Raw genomic sequence first — 8,534 nt, forward strand, 5'->3', positions numbered from 1 at the left:
GCAGGCGATACATAGGTTGAGGGTCCTGAAGTAGGACATGAAATAGGGGGTAATTGTCTAAGCTAGAGCACAGAATTAATTTTTGTGGAATCTCAAGGACAAAATGTAATATTTCTAAAGTGAACTAACACATAATGTGAAGGGGATGCTTCAGTCCTCAGACTGTCTCTGGATACAGCCTTGTTAATCGCAATCACAGAAGTGCAGAAACAACGGTAAGTTTAAAATTATAACCCTTTTTTGTGTTTCATAAAATTGTCTTAATTTCCATGGGGGGCAGAAGGCTGGTGTATATAGTGCCCTTGCTGCAAAAGGCTTTTTCTGTCATTTCAGGCCTTCCATATTGTGAAAGACAACTGTTCTTGTTGTACCCTGTGGGCAGAGGGAGATGTTACTCCAAGCACCTGGAGGGAAACCTGCAGTGTATGCAGCTGAAGTATTCAAATGTATAGTGACCAAACAGCAAATCTGTTGTTGGAGTGGACTAGTCAGCTATACAAGGGGGTGGGGGGCCTAGAAAATACACCTTTCCCTGCAATGTGATTGACTATCTGGAGTCCTGCTTCACAAAAAGTTTGCAGCTATCAGCAGCCAAGATTGGGTCATAAGCCATGAGGGAATTAATATGATGCTGTGTTAGCTCACATATGGCTTACTCGGTTATTGCTGCACGCGAACATTCTGAAATTTGCAGCTTTCCTCCACCCCGCACCCGGCATAGTTCTGGGGAAAAACTGGCAGCCCACTCATACTTTGGAGAAATGATTTTGTGACCCACATACTGCATGGATTACCTCTAGCTGAAATGGACTAAATTTGGAAATAGAATACTGTTTCCCAAATACAACACACTCAGTTCACTGTTTAAAGGCTGCTCCATGGACCCCAGAGGAGTGATTACAGAGTGGCAAATTTATTACTGAAAGGCAAACATGAATGACCCTACCAAACATCTGTGACTTAACAGTTAAAATAACAGCTGTTTATGAAGTTTGAAATTCCAAGTTGTCATTTTGAACTCCACATGGGGTGGGAGTGGAGACACCAAGGCACTGTGATACAATCTGCCATTGGTGGCTGCACACTGCTAGCCGGGGCTTATCATTTTTGCATTGCTTCTTACAGCAGAAATCCCTCCCAGTACTGTAATAATAAACTGTACATTTCAGTCATACACTTACCGGGCTCTGGGGTGGCTTCTTTCTCCACCAAGTTTTCTATAGATTCGGCAAAGGGCTGTTCCTTGAGGGTGGGGGGAATCAAACAGTTCTTCTAAGTAGGGACCAAGAATTTGCTGTCGATCCTGATCCACAGCCTGCTCTCGGGATGATTTCATTAAAAGAGTCACTTCATGCTCCTTACTGGGAGCCTAATGCTGGCTCCCATCAGTCTCCATGCTGGATTCAGTGACCAAGAGGGCACCATCCTGACTGACAAGATCTTCATGAAATATGGTTGGCTCTGTGTTGGGCACAGTGCCCAGAACCTTGTCAAAGTCATCATAAAGTGGGCATGTTGTTGAACAATTGCCCAAGGTGTGGTTCTTGTCCCTGGTCTTCTGCTACTCGCTCTTCAGCCTCTTAATGCGCTCCCTGCATTGATCACCTGTCCAGACAATGTGCAGATCTGCTAGTATGTGTGGTCATTTTTGGTGCTTTTGCTGAAGTCCACAGTTTTACTTGCTTTACATCAGAAATTCACCAAAATTTGGCTGTGCTCCCATGACCATGAAGCAGCTCACTTTGAAAAAAGCTTGATTGGCTTACTTTCCATTGCAAACCCAGGAGGTTCTCTAATACTGTGCTTTCAGTTTGGTGATCAGAAGAGAATGGGTTAGCACAGGGTAGGGAACCTATGGCACGCATGCCAAAGGCAGCACGCAAGCTGATTTTCAGTGGCATTCACACTGCCCAGGTCCTGGCCACCGATCCGGGGGGGCTCTGCATTTTAATTTAATTTTAAATGAAGCTTCTTAAACATTTTAAAACCCTTATTTTCTTTACATGCAACAATAGTTTAGTTATATATTATAGACTTATAGAAAGAGACCTTCTAAAAACGTTAAAATGTATTACTGGCATGTGAAACCTTAAATTAGAGTGAATAAATGAAGACTTGGCACACCACTTCTGAAAGGTTGCCGACCCCTGGGTTAACAATTAGCTGAGCTGCTGCCATTCACCAAGGGGTGTGGCTTCAATTTTCAATACAGTGGATTGCAGATTGTTGAGACTAAGAGAGGACTTAAGGAAATTGTCCCATGGAATTGTGGTACTTCTGGCAGACTCCCAGGACCTGAGTAAAGCGGGGCTGTATCTACACTGCAAATCAAAAGGGCTGGGACCCTGGATCTCAGCTTGACTTGTGCTTGGACCCTCCAGCCCTGCAGGGTCCTGGGACCCGGGTCTGAGCCCTGGGACCCTGGGTTAGCACAATTGCAGTGCAGATGCAAAGGGGAGTTAGGCTTGAGCCCGAGCCCAAGCTCAAGCAGGGGCTTACATTGCAGTGTAGACATGCCATATAAGGTCTTGTGCATGCTCCTTCTCTTTCATTCATGCTCTGTTTTGATTAAACAAAAAGCAAAGAGATACAAATCATAAGAGCATGCTTACCATAGCTTTACCCAGGACTCATTTTTGGGCTACCTTTACACATTCCATTTTTGCTTTAGGATTTTCACAACTTATTTTTCTGAAGCTTAGACATACATATGTTCCATATGTTGTATATCTATTATACACAAAATATTAGAAGCCTATCAGTGTCGACAGACCCAAAAATCTAATATTAAAAAAAAAAAATCACCCCCCAAAATTCTCCATTTTTAGATACTAATTTCTCTTATAAGAAAGACAGACTATTACTCCAAACCAGGAGCTGCAATAACTTCTCCTGAACCAGGGCTTTAATAAGCAACACAAACAAGACTCAATATGTACCAGGATCACAGATACATGCTACACCATTTATCACTTATCACTGCTGGCTCCATGATTCAGAGCCAGCAGGGGTCTGAAGTTGGTAAGAATCTTACATTCAGACATTTGGAAAGCAGGATTTTAGTCAGTTTCAGTTCCCTTCTGGTTCACAGGAAAGGAGCCGACACTGCTGTAACTTTTTTTTTTTTTTTTTTTTTTTTATGTTTTTACAATGCAAGGAAGATATTTTAGAACAAAATGTGTCATTTCTAAAGGGGGGAGGTTGAATTTTGGAAATCATCCTACCGCTTTAAATAATAAATATCTAATTGACATTCCAATCTTAAAAGGGGATCTGGAAAGCTGAAATTAAAGTTGACTTAAACCCTAAAACATCCACTGAATTGCACCACTAACCAGGCTTTTTTTTTTTCGGGGGAGGGTGTGAGGAGAGAAAGGGTCATTTAGCACAAAGTGTTCATTAACTTAAGTTCTTTCCAAGAGTTCTGACTTCCAAATTTAATCAAGACACTAAAATAAACAGTTCATTAACTTAATTGATACCAGAGATCCTGTGCAATTCATGATGCAGAACGATCTAAAGTGTCTTTAATAAATTAGTAATTGCCAAAGGATTTCAAGAGGCAGAAATAAAGGAATTACAAAAAAATTAGCTAAGATATTTCTTTGCTGAATGCCCTATGCAACCTGGTTAATACAAGCTGTCAGTATTTCATCTGTTACTCATAATGCTCAGAAAAAGGCAGCATTATTCTTTTTATTTCCTGAAGTTTATCATTTTAAAATCGGATCCTTAATAGTACTAAGTTTCTACTACTGTTTTTAATTGGTCACTGAAAGTTAGCCCATGTATTTGTCTAAAGCAGCGGTTCTCAAACCGTAGGCCGTGACCCTGTTTTAATGGGGTCGCCAGGGCTGGCGTTAGACTTGCCGGGACCAAAGCCAAAGCCTGAGCCCCACTGCCCAGAGCTAAAGCCGAAGCTCTTGAGCGTTGGCCCCCCACGCCCATGGCGGCGGACTCAAGTGGGCTCAAGCTTTGGTCCCCGCTCCTGGGGTCATGTAGTAATGTTGGTTGTCAGAAGGGGGTCCTGGTGCAATGGAGTTTGAGAACCCCTGTGCCTAAGCTACCGCTCCTTCCAATTGTTTTTGTAAATGACTGAAGTGTTTGGCGTTAACTATCTTAGACTGGAATAACGAAGGGGTTTTTTTATTACAAAAAAAGCATTATCTAGACAATATTAAATAGTCATAATTTAAAATCTTACCTTAAGACAATAGCTTGCATAATTACAGAGCATATGCTACATGTAGTAGAAGCTTATAGAAATATTGTGCACATATGCAATAATATTTAAGATCAGAAGAGTGTACCCTGGAATTTTCTGAATGTCTATTTCCACAGAACCGAAAAACCCAAGGAACTATATCAAATGACAAGATAAAAAAATCCTAAACTGGAGTTATGGTTTAAAAAGAAAAGTAACAAAATTAAGAGGAAAACAATTTGGAGAGCACTATTGAACTAAAAAAAATGTGTAATGTCAAGAAGCAACAAGTTAAGGTTCAATTATAAGAAGTTTGAAAATCTGGAAATGCACAGCTGGAGTCATCCAAACCACCTTTGCTCTATCCCCTATGACCAGCACTCTAGGCCCCTGCCATTTGTGGCACATGCAAGTTTGATATATGTATCTCAGTTTGACAAATCCTGAGAGTCTTATACCTCAGGGGATTGGTCCTAGTCAATCTTGAAAGTGTAACTAAGGATTTTAAGAAGTTTGCCAACTCTGGATATCTTAAATCTAAACTGTTTTAAGACTCTCCCTGGAATTTTTATTAAGACTCAAGCTTGTGGTTTTTGTAGATGTATCTTAAATAGAAGTACATGAGCCTCACATATAGCATCTGTGATACACCAGATTGTCACCATCTAATACGCTGAATGCTTTGATAGGTCAGTTGTACTTATTTTCAGTCTTGTAAGAAGAGCACACAGAATTTCCTGTGGACATCTTAAATCCAGTGTATTTTCAACTACAGACTACTGTATAAATAGCCTGAAAGATTAGTTATACGGATTACAGCACCACCCACTATGTACTAAGTGCTTTCTACACATATCTGAAGAGAAGTCCCTGTTCTGAAAAGCTTACATGTTGCTGCTACTACAGCTATCTTGAACTAAGCAATACTTCATAGTTCACAAGCAACAAGTAATTAGCCAAGCTACTCATGTACAAGATTAAAGCTGAATACTTCCACAGTTGTCATAAACTATTAAAGTGTCAATGCAATATCAAAAGGTTCAGGATGTGGCAAGATAATGATCCAACTTTTTCATTTGGAATTGGTTATGCCCATGGATAAGGCATTCATATGGATTTCAATAGGCAGGATTTTTAGCTCTTCCAGCATAATCTGTGGATATATTAATATTTTAGTGGGTTAATTAAGGACCATTTGGTGTGATATATTCTGCTTACATTATCAAAGCTTATTTTTGTGGATTTATAGTTCCTACTATTAGCATTGCAGCTGTCTGATGTTCAGGCATAAAGTTACATGCAGCGTTACACACATTTTTAGAATACATGCATGCACCCAGCACAGACAATACATACATCGGATCTACGCACATATTTTGTAGCTTGCATCAGATCCATGTACATTTATTAATGTATAATGCTTGCATTATATGTGCCAGATAAGAACTCCACCAAAATCAAGCTGGACTCCCTCACCCTTTAAATAAAGGCTCACCTGTGGCATTAAGCCATAGCCTTGTGTTGGCACAGCATTGTAAAGCATTCTCCGAGACCTCTGTGGGTGTATTAGAGGGAGTGAAATCTATGACACCCCACTAAGCGGTGTGTCACACTCTTATCTTTCCCTCCCTCCCCTCTCCCATTAAGGCTGGACAGCAAAGCTAGCAGGCATGGATGGGGGCAAAGCCATGATCTTCCCTACTCCTCCCCCTTTTTTGAGGGGGAGCTTGCCCTAGGCAGAAGTCACTTAGCAATAGCACCTGCACACCCACATGCATGGGAGCTGCAACTCTATCCTACCCATGCAGGAAGTGCAAGGGGGAAGAAGTAACTTATGCTTCCAACCACACTGCACAGCTGCATAAGGGGCAATCTACAATCTAGCCCCAAAAGAGTTAGAGCCTCCAGCCACCCAAAAATTAGTCATAAGTGCTTCTCCCTTTTTGAAATTCTCTCTGATATTCTAATGACTTTGAGCTGTAAAGGGGCAAAGTAAAGAAATTTCACGTAGTCAGAACACCCATGTTTCAAAAATGCCTTGGCCAGTTTCTCCTTAAACTACCTAGAAAGAGTTTTGTCCTGGCAGAGGATCCTGCATGCAAGTTTCCACTTATTGTGGTTAGAATGTGATGAAATAATGCAAGGAGAAATCAACCTTCACTATATCATTAATATTTCCATATCCATATAAATATGGAGATATTATAACAAGGTATGCAACCCCATGCTCTGTGAGCTCCTACACAGTTTTCACAGTGATATAAATGTGGAATAATCAATGCACCAAATATACTTAAAAACAAAATAAGATGTCTCAACAGCAGACATTGTATTCAACCCCAACCAGCACAGCCCATGCTCTCCCTAAATGCCTGGGAAATTAAGGCCCTTGCAGTATATCTGAAAATTCATAAAACACTTGTTACATATACTTGTGCAGACAGTTTGTTGTGCACATGCAAAAAAAGTATTTAAATTCAGTATTTTTTTATACCTGCACAATGCAGACAGCCAAACATGTTTATTTTAAGTTGGGAAAATAAAAGAAAACTACTCCTATGCTGACAAGTTATGTCTTTTTTTAAACTTTGTTACAGTAGTGGTGAAAAGGACAAAGAGAAAAGAATATAGTAAAGCAAGATGAGTGCACATACTGCATCCTATTCTTTGTAAAACCATTCCAGCTTTCCAAAATAAAAGAAATTGGAGTGTGTTTATACACAAATAAACAAGCCTATTGTTTCATTGACTATTGCACATAAAGCAATACTAAAACAGCTGCATTTCACATATTAATAACTGATTTAGTTCCATATATAAAATACAACAACTTCAGAGAACAAGTGAATTTTCCATAATACTTTTTGGTCAAAGATTTAGTAACATTGGTAGAGAAAGCATTTCAATATAAATATTTGAGCCTTGTTACTAAAGAAGCAGCATCACCACAAACTCCAAAATTCTTTCGCAAACATTTTGATGACATATCACATGTAGAGCAGTTTTTAAATTTTACATCCAAGTTATTACTCTTATTCAATATAAAGTAAATTACATTTGAAAATAAATGAAATGAGAACTGCTTAGATCCACCAGCTACTTTCACTCCTAGAAGTTGCCTAGTCTATTTCTCAACACCCCAGGTGAATTCCACCCATATGTCCACTCACCATAGACTCTGGGTATCATGGTGGTGAGGGAGAACTGGAGTTCTGTTAAGGAATGGAGGGGATGGGAGAGCAGTTTCTGGAACAGGGAGAGGAAGTAGAATTAGAAAGTAGCTGTGGCTTAGGACAAGCCACAAAAATATTCAGATTGCAGTTCCTCTTCTACTTCATCTCCCACCCCACCAAACTGAAACCCCACTGCCCTCACAAAATGATCCCCCATACAGTCCTCTCCTTCCTTGACCCTCACACACAACTGCTTCTCCTCTCATGCCATCAATCATAGCCCCCCCATCCAAAACTTCCTACTATGCCAACTCGCCACTATTACCAACACCAATCACCCCCTGCCCAGCCCCTTTAAAAAAAACAGCCTTTTCCTCCTCTCTATTCCCTGCTTAACATTAACTTTTACTTAATTCCTGAATGCAAAAAAAGCTTTTTAGAATTTAAGAGCTCACTGTGATTAAGTAAACTGGTTTATTGCACAGCTGCAGTGCTGTCTCTAACCACCAGTTCTCCTCCATGCAGTCCATGGACGAACTTTGCAAGGAAATTTGTTTTAAAGTGTTGTTATATCCAGCCATTCATAACAAAAATCCTGAAGGGCCTATCAAGCATACATTTAGAACATGAAAATCATTGACCAAGATTTTCAAAAGTGACTAGCGATTTTCTGTGCTCAACTTGACACACTTTAAAGGGGCTCTTTTAAGGTATCTTGAGCTGGGTACACAAAAAAATCAAAGCGAAGAAAATCACTAGTAACCTTTGGAAAATCTTGGCTTCCACTTCTACAATAATCATGGTTAGAGCTCAGTCTTATTTACTGAATACTTTGTACTAATGTGCCTTTCTTCTAAGGTTCAAAACACACTTGAACCTCACAATTCCTCTATAGTAGGTATTCTTCCCATTGCATCGATGAAGAAATGGAGGCACAGAAAGAAAACTGACTTCCACAAAAATCACCCAGCAAGTCTATGGAAGAGCTGAAACTAGAACCAAAGACTTCTATATCTCTATTATATATCCTAAGTAATGTGCGTGACTAGTTTTCCCTTGTTGATTTATGACTGCATGATAAATCCTGAATATAGGCATTTATAATAGAAACAGAATTGTTAATGTCTCACAAAAAATGGATGTTCATTCTATATTAA

The sequence above is a fragment of the Chrysemys picta genome, chromosome 12 (assembly GCF_011386835.1).
Source record: "Chrysemys picta bellii isolate R12L10 chromosome 12, ASM1138683v2, whole genome shotgun sequence".
Classification (NCBI taxonomy): domain Eukaryota; kingdom Metazoa; phylum Chordata; order Testudines; family Emydidae; genus Chrysemys; species Chrysemys picta.